The sequence below is a fragment of the Aethalodelphis obliquidens genome, unplaced genomic scaffold (assembly GCF_003676395.1).
Source record: "Aethalodelphis obliquidens isolate GAN/ISIS:26980383/991018 unplaced genomic scaffold, ASM367639v1 scaffold62, whole genome shotgun sequence".
Lineage (NCBI taxonomy): Eukaryota > Metazoa > Chordata > Mammalia > Artiodactyla > Delphinidae > Aethalodelphis > Aethalodelphis obliquidens.
Window position 1 is genome coordinate 4,110,009 of NW_020838006.1, and position 13,240 is coordinate 4,123,248.

At 35.9% G+C, this 13,240-nt stretch overlaps 1 protein-coding gene and 1 pseudogene across 1 annotated transcript in view; one reads left to right on the plus strand and one right to left on the minus strand.

Annotated features, from left to right (window-relative positions):
• STT3B (STT3 oligosaccharyltransferase complex catalytic subunit B) overlaps nt 1-13,240 on the plus strand; it is a 98,101-nt gene that overhangs the window by 35,827 nt on the left and 49,034 nt on the right. The gene's annotated exons all lie outside the window — the stretch shown is intronic.
• On the minus strand, nt 8,099-9,479 carry LOC113610320 (non-histone chromosomal protein HMG-14 pseudogene; annotated as a pseudogene).

The window sequence follows — 13,240 nt, forward strand, 5'->3', positions numbered from 1 at the left end:
GTGAACCAAAACAAAATACCAAAATAAATTAGACGATGTTTAGCATCTTTGCAACTATGAAATATAACCTCGAGTTTAAGACTCTGTGTTTACTGAAAGAACCTAATTGTTCTTCTTACTGATTGATTTATTAATAAGTGTTATAAATTTGGACTTAAATTTCTATTTAAAAAATACTTTTATTTTTCCTTTATTTTTTTATGAAGATTTTATTTGAATAAAGGTTCCAAGCCTTTAAAGTTTGAAATGTAGTAGCTTATTTCATTTTGGAATTTCATATTATATATCTTAATTAAGTATTTCAGTTAAATGTCTTTACTTTGAATGAAGTTAATATTTATCTGTATTTTCTGTATAATTGAAAAGATTGGCAATTATAAGGGATAGATAATGGGATAGAATGATGTGGGAACAAAACCTCTGATAACAGGGCTTTAAAAACTTGGAAGTTTGTCAAGTAGTCTTTGAGACATCTCTCTCATTTTAACATAGTCACAGGAATGTTTATTGATTTTCAAATTTAAAGTCTGAAGGAATCTAGTGGTAAATTATTAGAATTAATAAGCATTTGCAAGGTTTCTGGTTATAAAATCAATGTAAAAATATCAAGAGATACCTGTCAAAGATTGCCAGCAAACACAGGAAAGCATGCTCAACATCAATAATCATTTGAGAAATGCAGATCAAAACTATAATGAGGTATCAGAATGACCATCATCAAAAAATCTACAAACAGTAAATGCTGGAGAGGGTGTGGGGAAAAGGGAACCCTCTTGCACTGATGGTGGGAATGTAAATTGATACAGCCACTATGGAGAACAGTATGGAGGTTCCTTAAAAAGCTAAAAATAGAACTACCATATGACCCAGCAATCCCACTACTGTGCATATACCCTGAGAAAACCATAATTCAAAAAGAATCATGTACCACAATGTTCATTGCAGCTCTATTTACAATAGCCAGGACATGGAAGCAACCTAAGTGTCCATCGATGGATGAATGGATAAAGAAGATGTGGCACATATATACAATGGAATATTACTCAACCATAAAAAGAAACCAAACTGAGTTATTTGTAGTGAGGTGGATGGACCTAGAGTCTGTCATACAGAGTGAAGTAAGTCAGAAAGAGAAAAACAAATACCATATGCTAACACATATGTATGGAATCTAAAGAAAAAAATGCTTCTGAAGAACCTAGGGACCGGACAGGAATAAAGACGCAGACGTAGAGAATGGACTTGAGGACGCGAGGAGTGGGAAGGGTAAGCTGGGAAGAAGTGAGAGAGTGGCATGGACATATATATACATTACCAAATGTAAAATAGATAGCTAGTGGGAAGCAGCCGCATAGCACAGGGAGATCAGCTTAGTGCTTTGTGACCACCTAGAGGGGTACGATAGGGAGGGTGGGAGGGAGACGCAAGAGGGAGGTGATATGGGGATATATGTATACATATAGCTGATTCACATTGTTATACAGCAGAAACTAGCACAACATTGTAAAGCAGTTATACTCCAATAAAGATTTTTAAAAAGAGATACCTGTCAGTATGTCAAACAGGATTTTTAAAAAATAAATGAAAATACTATTAAAAATAAGAATAAATCTAAGCAAATATGTGTAAGATCTCTAAGGTTGAAATTATTCATTTTCTGAAGAGACATTAAAGAAGACCTATAAGAAGGAGATAACTCTATTTATGGATTGGATGAGTCAGTATTGTAAAGATATTAATTCTCCCCGAATCAGCATGTGGAGTTAATGGACTTTTAGTCAAAACCCCACATGGATTTTTTGGTGGAATTGACAGCTTATTTTAAAATTCATGTGGAGATGCAAAAGGACGAAATACAAGGCACAGTTTTAGAATGTTCTGGCAGATGTCAAGATTTTATTTAAAGCTCTAGTTATTAAGTTTGCATATTATTGGTGCAAGGATAGACATAAAGACCACTTGAGCAGAATAGAGTCCAGAAACAGATCTGCACATTAATGAACTCTTAGTGTATGATAGAGGTAGAACTGTACAGCAATGGAGAAAAGATAATTTTTCAGTGAATGATGTGGGAACAATTATTTATACAGAGGAAATAAAAATAGATAAATATTTCTCACCATATAAAATAATTGATTCCAGGTATATTAAATACCTAAATAAGTAAATTTAAACTAAATTATCATGAAAAAGAAAATAATATCTTTATGACCTTGGGACAGTAAAAGACTTTTTTAACCAGAAAAAAACACTAACTCACAGCAAAAAAAAATTGATAAATTAGGTTTTATGTCAAGAATTTCTGTTCTTTAAAAAATACCATCATGAGTGAAGAGAAGCTATGAATGAGAACAGTTTACAACTCACATAACTGACAAAAGAACAATATGAAGAACTTAGTCAAATTAACTAGAAAAAATGTGCAGAGTACTTCAATACATACTTCAGAGGAAATTTAATGACCATTAAATACATGAAAAGTGTTAATCTCACAAGACATCATAGAAATGCAAATTACCATTGTTGGCAAAAATTGTTTGATAATCCTAAGTGTTGGTAATGTTACTAAGCAGCAAGAACTCTTGGGTAGGGTGTCCACCTTTTATTTATCTCTATAGTCAGTTCATTTAGCTGTCAGGGCTGATTAGTTTAGTGGTAGTGGTGTGTTGTATGGGGGGGGGGAATGGGGGGGAGGTACTGTATTACGGGCCTAAGAAGAAGATAGTGACTACTACTACCTTCAAAGTGCTCAGTGAAATAAGAGTGTGCTGCCCTTTACTAAAGTCCTGTTATTTCACTTCCAGGCGATAAGAAGGGAAACCCATAAGGGCATTCAGTAAACTATTCACAGTGCTGGGTTGGAAACTGGGCTGGAAAATAGGATAGAAAAATGAACAGCAAATCAGACAGGAAGAAGTTAACTGAAAATCAAAGAAAATGGGTTTATAAGAGTGAGTTGGGACTTCCCTGGCAGTCCAGTGATTAAGACTCCGTGCTTCCAGTGCAGGGGGGCACAGCTTCGATCCCTGGTCAGGGAATTCAGATCCCACAAGCTTCATGGTGCGGCCAAAAAAAAAAAATAAAGTTAAGGGAGTTGTGGGAGCCTTGCATACCAGGATTGACTTGATCCTGGGGATAAAATAGGACTAAACACATTCTACATCCATTTATGTTTAGTTTTTAGATACTTTGACTAGGTTTTCAGTAGAATCTTAATGAGCTTGCTTGTTTGTTTTAACTCTTTAATTTTGCCTTCAGGCTTAGATCTCAGGAAGTATAGTTAAATTAGTTTTAGTCTTTAACTTTGGGGATACCATTTAAAATTGACGTTAGGTAGCTATCTGGGAAGCTATCTAGAGTGTATTTCATCTCCATTTAAAAACATATTTATGAAATCAGTTATTCATTCAACAAATATTTGAGGGCTGCTATGTACCAGGTGCTGTGCGAGGTTGTTGGAGACATGTGGTTTCCTCGTGGGAGTATTTATCTAGTGTGGTAAATATTAATCAAGTAAACTAATGTGAAATTGCACCTGTGGCAAGTGCTAGAAGAAAAAAGTACATTGAGCCTTTTCTGTCAACAGCATCCCTTAGAAATGTGCTGAAGTTTGAAGAATGAGTTATTTAGGCTAAGAGGGGAGATAGCAGTGATCCAGAGTGAAGGAACTTGGCAGTCTGAAGTTCTGAGGTCGGAGGGGATAAGGTGAGTCTGGAGGACTGAAGGATGGGTATATGGAAAGTAGGGAGATAGTAAGGTGTGAGATGAGACTAGAGTTATGTAAGAGCTAGAGTGTGTGTGGCTTTGATTATGTTAAGTGAAGTTTCCTTCCTTTTAATTTTAAGAGATGAAGCCCTTGAATAGTTCAGCAGGGAGTTGCAATATGATCACATTTGCATTTTGAAAAGATGTTCTTTGTTGAGAAACAGTATACAGATTGGAGAATTAGGACGTGGGCAAAATGGATGTAGGGGGATGAGTTAGGGGCTACTGCGGTAGTCTAGTTAAAAAAATGATAGCTTGGATTACAGTGCTAGTATCAGAGTAGGAAAGAGTGGACAAATTTCAAGGATATTTAAGTAGTAAAATAACCTGGTTATGATTTGTGTATAGGATGTGAGAGGGAAGGAGCTCTCTAGGATGACACCTAGATTTTTGGCTTTTTCAATTTAGGTGGTAATTAGATAGAAAATACTAAAAGCAGACACAGTGTAGGTATTTGTTTTGAGGGTGGATAGGTGGTGTCCAGTCATGAGTTTAGTTGGATATTGAGTTTGAGATGCCTTTGTGACATTCAAGGGGAAAAAAATGTAGACAGGGAGATAACATTGGCAAATTGTGGGCATACTGATAGTAATTGAAGGCCCAGGTATGACTGACATCTCTTGGGGGAGAGTTACAGTTAATGAGAGGATCTTGGGTAGAGGAGGCTGCCTGTACAGAAAGCAGAGAAGAGGGTTGGAGATGTGGGGTAAAAAAATAGGAGACTATTGTAGTTATAGAAGCCAGGGAAGAGAATGATTGAACAGAGAGGGAGAGGACAAGATTTATGCGAAATGGAAAGTGAAAAATACCACTCAGAACAATTTTGATTATGAAGTTGGAACCCCATGTTTCTTAGTTTTAAGAACATATTAATCTCTTGGAGTCCATTTTTTTAAGTGAAAAATTGCGTTTAAAATTTAAAATCCTGATTCTTGTTAAAATACTAGGCCTTTTGTCTTTGAACTATTTTCACAGGTTTTGGGGATGTTACTTACTTTTCCTGTTGTGTACTTCCTAATGGTGCTCCTCTACCTCCTATAGTTTGTAACTGTCCTTTATGAAGCTCATTTGAGTCTCAAGTTATTTTTGGTTTTTGCTTTTACTGTTAATCCAAGTTTTTGGACCTTGGTTTCAGTGTTAACTTCTTGATTTGTAGACCCCTTGTAAATTTAGACTAACATGCAGTGGTACAAAGGTTAAGAGTTTACCTTTCTTATGGGAGTCTTTCTTCCCTGGGGAGGAGAAAAATTTAGCCACTTCCATGCTGGTGGATACATTGTTTTTCATCTCTGAAGGGATAGTCTTCCCATGGTCCCGCCTTTAAGTACAATAAATACTTTGTTTCTAGCATTTGGAGGTTTCGCTTTTAAAATTAGCTCTGGTACTTTCTTTTAGAGGGTGTGTAGCATTTCTAGCTTAGATTTCCAGAATTGTTGCTGGAAAACAAATGTTGTTTTAAGTTCTGAGTTTAAAATCCTTTTTCCTTAGTCAGAAATTTTGGTATATTATTCCATTGCCTTTATATTATTTCCATTGCCTTTATAGCATTCAGTGATTCCAGTTGACTGATATATTCCTTTGGAGAAAATCTGTTTATTTTCTATGAATGATTTTAAGTTGCACTTTATTCTTAGCGTTTTGAAATTTATTGAGAGGTGTATGTAGTTTTTTGTGTTTTTTCCTAATCATCTGTGGGGCATAATGATTCTTCTTTTAAGATTAAATGTAAAAACTGGATTTACCTTTAGATTTCTTAATTTTTTCATACTTTTCAGCTTTATTGAGATATAATTGACAAAGTTGTGTATATTTAATGTGTACTGCATGATGATTTGAGATATACATACACATTGTGAAATCATTACCACAATCATAACACATCCATCACCTCATATAGTTTCTTTCCTTCTTTCTTCCTTTTTTTTTTTTTTTTTTTTTGGTGAGAGCTCTTAAGATCTCATCTCTTAGCAAATTTCAATTATACAATACAGTACGTATTACTAACTACAGTCACCTTGTCATACATTAGATCCTTAGAACTTATCCATGTTATAACTGAAGTTTGTACCCTTTGACCTACCTCTCCCCATTTGTCCCATCCCCCATCCTCTGGCAGTCACCATTCTATTCTCTTTCTGAGTTAAACTTTTTTTAAAAAAGAGAGTTCACATATAAGTGATACCATACAGTATTTTTCTTTCTCTGCCTGGCTTATTTCACTTAGCGTAAATGCCTTCCAGGTTCATACATGTCACAAATTGGCAATGGCAAGATTTCCTTTTTGTGGCTGAATAGTATTCCATTATATAAATGTATAATGACATTTGCTTTATCCATTCATCTATCAACAGACACTTTGATTGTTTACATATCTTGGCTATTATGTATGTAGTTATTTATTTTAATTTTTGGCTATGTCAGGTCTTAGTTGTGGCACACGGGATCTTCATTGCAGTATGCGGGATCTTTCATTGCACGCCCGGGCTCTTTGTTGCAGCACGTGGGCTTCTCTCTAGTTGTGGCGCGTGGGCTCTGTAGTTTGCGGCATGCGGGCTCTCTAGTTGAGGCGTGTGGGCTCATTAGTTGTGGCGCACAGGCTTAGTTGCCCCGCGGCATGTGGGATCTTAGTTCCCCGACCAGGGATCCAACCCACATCCCCTACATTGGAAGGCATATTCCTTAACACTGGACTACCACGGAAGTCCCTGCCTTGGCTATTATGAATAATGCTGCAGTGAACATGGAAGTGCTGATATCTCTTCTATATACTGATTTTGTTTCCTTTACGTATACAGTTGACCCTTGAGCAGTGCAGGTTTGAACTACATGGGTCTACTTATATGTGGATATTTGTCACTGATAAATACAACCTGCAGTTGGTTGAATCTGCAGATGCAGAGGAACTGCAGATGTGGAGGAACCAAGTATATGGAGGACTCACTGTAAGTTATATGCAGATTTTCAACTACAGAGGCTTGATGCCCCTAACCCCCACATTGTTCAAGGGTCTACTCTATACCCAGAAGTAGGATTTCTGGATCACATGATAGTTCTGCTTTAAAAAATTTTAAGGAATTTCTACACTATTTTCCATAATGGCTGTATGAATTTACATCCCCACCAACAATGTACCAAGGGTTCCCTTTTTTCACATCCTTGACAGCATTTGTTACCTCTTTTCTTTTTGATAGTAGCCACACTAACAGATGTGAGGGTGTTTCTCATTGTGGTTTTCAGTTGCATTTCTCTGATATTGAGCACCTTTCGTATACCTAACTGGCTATTTGTATATCTCTGGGAAAATGTCTTTTCAGGTTCTTTGACTTCTTTGACCATTTATTAATCAAATTTTTTCTGGGTTTTTGTTTTTTGGCTTTTTTTTTTTTTTGCTGTTGAGAGGTATCAGTTCCTTATGTGTTTTAGATATTAACCCCTTATTAGATATATGGTTTGCAAATATTTTCTCTCATTCCATAGGTTGCCTTTTCATACTGTTTATTCTTTCCTTTGCTATGCACAGCCTTTTAGCTTGATATAGTCCCAGTTGTTCATTTTTGCTTTTGTTGCTTGTGTTTTTGGCATCGTATGCTCAAAAATCATTGCCAAGGCCCATGTCAAGGAGATTTTTCTCTGTTTTCCTCTAGGGGTTTTATGGTTTCAGATTTTACATTGAAGTCAATATGCATTTCAAGTTGATTTTTGTGTATGGTGTAAGATAAGAGTCCAGTTTCATTCTTTTGCATATATTAATAACATCCAGTTTTCCAATACCATTTATTTGAAGAGACTATTCTTTCTTCATTGTTTGTTCTTGGTGCCCTTGTCAAAGATTAGTTGACTGTAAAAGTGTGGGTTTATTTCTGGGCTCTGTGTTCTGTTCCAAAGGTCTGTGTGTCTTTTTTTATGCCAGTACCATACTGTTTTGTTACTATAGCTTTGTAACATAGTTTGAAATCAGGGAGTGTGATACTTCCAGTTTTGTTGTTCTTTCTCAAGACTGCTTTGGCTATTCAGTGTCTTTGGGGGTTCCATGCAAATTTTGGGTTATTTTTCTATTTCTGTGAAAAATGCTATTGGAATTTTTATAGGGATTGCACTGAATTTGTAGATTGCTTTGGGTTATATGGACATTTTAACAATACTATTGATAATTCTTCCAATCCGGGAGCACATAATATCTTCCCATTTATTTGTGTCTTCTTTCATCAGTGTATTATAGTTTTCACTGTACAGGTTTTTCACCTTCTTGGTTAAATTTATTGTTAAATATTTTATTGATTTTTATACTGTTGTAAGGGGGATTGCTTTTTTCTTTTTATGTGCTTCAAGAAAGTCTTTCATAATTGAGATTTTATTGGTTGTTTTGAGAATCAGTACATAGACATTTCAATTTGTACACAATTCTCAACATACGTACCAAAAATCTAAAAAATCATGTAGTTGTAATTCTTTTCTGAAGTTATTCCAGTGACTTTCCAGCTTAAAATTTGGAGGCAAATTTTCCTTCACTGGATATTAAATACCAATATCTTCAAATATTGATATGCTGTTACATCGTAAGTCCCACTAATTCACAATTTAATGTCATATACCCTACATACTCAAATTGTCAGTCATTCACAGCACATTAACAGTTACTAGAAGAACCGGACTACCATGACCAAAGATGTTACATAGTGCACAAAATTCTGCCCAGGAGAGCCAAGACCAGGGGGTGAGTGGTTTGCTTTAGGAAACAATTATACCAAAAACAACATGGGAAGAGAAGTAATTTAAAGTGTTTAAGACATTAAATGCACCGCTGACTCCAAACTGCCATTTAGTATGCTTTGTATGAGAAGATGTAAAAGCTACCCTCGCATCTGTGGAATGTTAAGCTGACACCCAAGACAATCAAAGCCTCCCATATTCAATATCCCAGTATTTTCTGGTTGTACCAAAAAATAAACAACCAGCAAATGATTTCACCTCTTAAAAAAAAGCATTTACACTAAATGCTTTTTTTTAAGCTACTAAAAAACTTGCCTTTACAAAATGCAAGAGCTACTAAAAAACTTGGATTTACAAAATAGTTGATAACAGAGCTACTAAAAAAACTTGCATTTGCAAAATAGTTGATAACAGTATTCCTCTGGATTGTACAAGAAGGGAGATGGGGACCACTGATAGGACCAGGGGTGTGATATTAATCAGACTTGGCTTCTTTCTCTCCTGCTTCATCAGAAGCTGGCCTCTCCTCGTTGTTAGTTTCTCCATTTTCTTTTTTTTTTAGTTTCTCCATTTTCTGCAGGTAAGTCTTCTTTAGTCTCTTGGTTAGCCACTTCAGCCTGTGGTTTTGCCTTTGCTCCCCTTTTTGCCTTTGGTTTGCACTTTTTGTCTGAAGATGTATCCTTTCCTGCTGCCCTTTTTGGCTTCGTTTCCACTTTTGCAGGAGCCAGTTTAGCTGATGACCTTGCCAATCTCCTCTTGGGCTCCTCCTTCACGGCTCCCTCAGCGGAGCTGACCTTCCTCTTGGGCATCGTGGCGGTGGAGTGGACATGTGCCGGGTGCCTGCGAGCCGCGGCACGCTGAGAGCCTTTGTGAAGCTGGGCTGCCTGGCTGCTGCCACTCCTCCTGCTGCCCAAGCTGCTGGGACCCACAGAGGGGGTGGTGGGAGAACCCGGGATTGCTATCTTAATTTCTCTATCAGATAATTCAGTTAGTGTATAGAAATGCACCTGATTTTTTAAATGTTGATCTTGTATCCTTGGTGAAGCCTTTAGAGTTTTCTGTATATAAGATCATGTTATCTGCAAACAGACAACTTAAATTTTTCCTTCCCAATTTGGAAGCCTTTTACTTCTTTTTCTTACCTAATTGCTCAGGCTAGGACTGTGTTGAAAAGAAGAGTGAGAGTGGGTATTCTTGTTTTGTTCCTGATCTTAGGGGAAAAGCTTTCAACTTTTCACCATTGAAGTATGATGCTAGCTGTGGGCTTGTCATCTATGGCCTTTATTATTTTGAGGTACATTTCTTCTATACCTAATTTTTTTAGTTTTTGTCATGAAAGGATGTTGAATTTTGTCAGAGGCCCTTTCTGCCTCTTTTGAGATGATCATATGATTTTTATCCTTCATTCTGTTAATTTGGTATCACATTTATTAATTTTCGTATGGTGAACCGTCCTTGACTCAGGGATAAGTTCCAGTTAATTATGGTGTATGATCCTTTTAATGTGCTGTTGAATTCGATTTGCTGGTATTTTCTTGAGGATTTTTGCATCTTTGTTCATCAGGGACCCTGGCCTGTCATTTTCTTGTTGTGTCCTTGTCTGACTTGGGTATCAGGGTAATGCTGGCCTTGTAAAATGATTTTGAAAGGGTTTCTTCTTTAATTTTTTGGAAGAGTTTGAGAAGGATTGGCATTCATTCTTCTTTAAATGTTTGGTAGAATTCACCAGTGAAGCCATCTGGTCCTAGGCTTTTCTTTGAATCAGTGATCAAAACCCCCCAACAATCACCTTACTCGTTATTGATCTGTTCAGATTTTTAAATTTCTTCCTGGTTCAGTCTTTGATGTAAGTTGTATGTTTCTAAGACTCTGTCCATTTCTTCTGGGTTATCCAATTTGTTGGTGTATAATTGTTCATAATAATCTCTTATGATCCTTTGTGTGTCTGTGGTATTAGTTGTAACATTTCCTCTTTCATTTCTGATTTTGTCTTCTTTTTTTTTTCTTAGTCTAGCTAAAGGTTTGTCAATTTTGCTTATCTTTTTTAAAAAAAAGTTGAACAAAACTGTTCATTTTTTTTCTTTTTTTCTAGTCTCTATTTCATTTATTTCTGCTCTGATTTTTGTTATTTCCTTCCTTCTGTTTTTTGGGCATAATTTATTCTTTTTCTAGTTCGTTGAGGTATAAAGTTAGGCTGTTTATTTAAGGTCTGTTTTTTATTAATGCCAGTGTTTATTGCTATAAACTTCTGTCTTAGATTGCTTTTGCTGCTTTTTGGTATGTTGTTTTTCCATTTGTGTTTATCTCAAGATACTTTAAAATTTTTCTTTTTATTTCTTTGACCTATTGATTGTTCAGGAGAATACTGTTCAATTTCCACATATTTGTGAATTTTCTAGCTTTCTTACTCATTTCTAATTTTATATCATTATGGTCAGAAAAGATATTTGGTATAATTTCTGTCTTAAGTTTGTTAAGACTCGTTTTGTGACCCAGTATGTGATCTCTCCTGGAGAATATTCTGTATGTACTTAAGAAGAATGTGTGTTCTGCTGTTAGATGGAATGTTCTCTGTTAGATCCATTTGGTTTAAAGCATAGTTCAAGTCCAGTATTTCCTTATTCATATTCTCTCTTTCTGATCTGTTCATTGAAAGTAGGGTATTAAAGCCCACTACTATTATTGCATTGCTGTCTATTTCAATTGTTATATACTGTTGATCAGTTGATCCATTTATCATTCTATAATGAATGACCTTTTGTCTCTGTTACAATTTTTGATTTATAGTTTATTTTGTTGGATAAAAGTATAGCCATTCTTGCTCTCTTCTGCTTTACGTTTGCATAGAATTTTTTTTCCATCTCTCCACTTTAAGCCTATGTGTATCCTTAAAGCTGAAGTGAGTTTTCTGTTAGCATATGTTTGAGTCTTGTGTTTTTAATATATTTACCCACTCTATGTCTTTTGATTGGAGAATTTAATCCATTTACATTCAAAGTGATTACTGATAAAGACTTAACAACTGCCATCTTGTTAATTGTTTTCTAGTTCCTTTGTTCCTTTCTTCTTGTGCTGTCTTCCTTTGTGATTTGATAGTTTTTCTTAGCAGTATTCTTTGATTCTTTTCTCTTTATCTTTTTATATCTGCTATAGGTTTTTGCTTTGTGGCTTCCTTGAGGTTTACATAAAACATTTTATGATTATAACAGTCAACTTTAAGCTAATAATTTGATTCAGTTGCATGCAAAATCTCTATTCTTTTACACCCCCCCCTTCAATTATGTTATAGATGTCATAATCTTTTTATGTTGTGTATTTAACAAATTATTGTAGCTATAGATATTTTTGCCTTTCAACCTTTATACTAGTTAAGTGATTTATACACCGTTACAATAGTAGAATCTTCTGAATTTGATTACATACTTATCTTACTAGTGAGTTTTATACTGTTATATATGTTTTTATGTTACGAATTATTGCCCTTTCATGCTAGCTTGAAGGACTCCCTTTAGCATTTCTTATAAGGCAGTGTGGTAGTGATGAACTCCTTCAGTGTTTGTTTTTTTGGTTTTTGTTTGTTTGGGAACGTCTTTATGAAGGACAGCTTTGCTGAATATTCTTGGTTGGCAGTTTTTTTCTTCAAGCACTTTGACTATATATATGCTATTCTGGTGCAAGGTTTCTGCTGAGAAATCTGCTGATAGCCTTATGTGGGTCCTATGTATAAGTTTTTTACTCTTGCTTTCAAAATTCTCTGTCTTTGATTTTTGACAGTTTTATTATAATGTCTCTCAGTGGAGTCCTCTATGGGTTGAATATGTATTGGTACCTATGAACATCACATGCCTGGATGACCATCAATTTCTCTCCCCAGATTTGGAAAGTTTTTAGCCATTTATTTAAACAAGCTTTCTACCCCTTTCTCTCCTTCTAGAACTCTCATAATGCAGCCATCATTACCCTTGATGCATAGTTAATGTAGGCTATTTTTCACTTTTTTTTTCCCTCTGCCCTGATAATTTCAAGTAACCTCTCTTCTAGTTCTCAGATTCTTTCTTCTGCTTGTTCATGTCTGCTGTTGATATTCTCTGCTGCATTTTTTTTCATTTTATTCATTGTATTTATCAGCTCCAGTATTCTATTTGGGTTTTTTTGTTGTTGTTGTTTTTGTAATTTCTACCTCTCTTTTGGACTTCTTATTTTGATCATGTATTGTTTTCCTGATTTGTTGAGTAGCCTTTCTGGGTTCTCTTGTAGCTTGCTGAGCTTCCTTAAAACAATTACTTTGAAATCTTTGTCAGGCAGTTCATAGATCTGTTTCTTTGTGGTCAGTTACTAGAAAATAATTGGGTTCCTTTGGTGGTGTCATGTTTCCTTGATTTTTTTCACTTTTGTTGAAGCCTTGCATTTATGCCTGCCCATTTGATGGAGTGGTTTTGGTCGGGAAAGACCTTTACCTGTGGGTAAGTGTGAGGGTGCCAGCTGAATAGGCTGTGGCAGTTCTTAACTCTGGGGAAGATCCAGGGGTGTAGTCTTTGTGTAGCTCCAACAGCTGAGATCAGTGTTAGTGAAGATTGCAGGGGTCCTCAATGGCCAAGGCAGCAAGTGTCCATGGGGCTGTTAAGGGCTGTTGGGGACCTTCTGGTCTCTTTTTCTCCCACAGGAGTTGTTGTGGCCAAGGGGATCTCTCTTGGCACCAGGTTCAGCTCACAGGTGTCCTCTTAATCATGGTAGTACTGATGAGTGCCCATGGAGTAGCCATGGA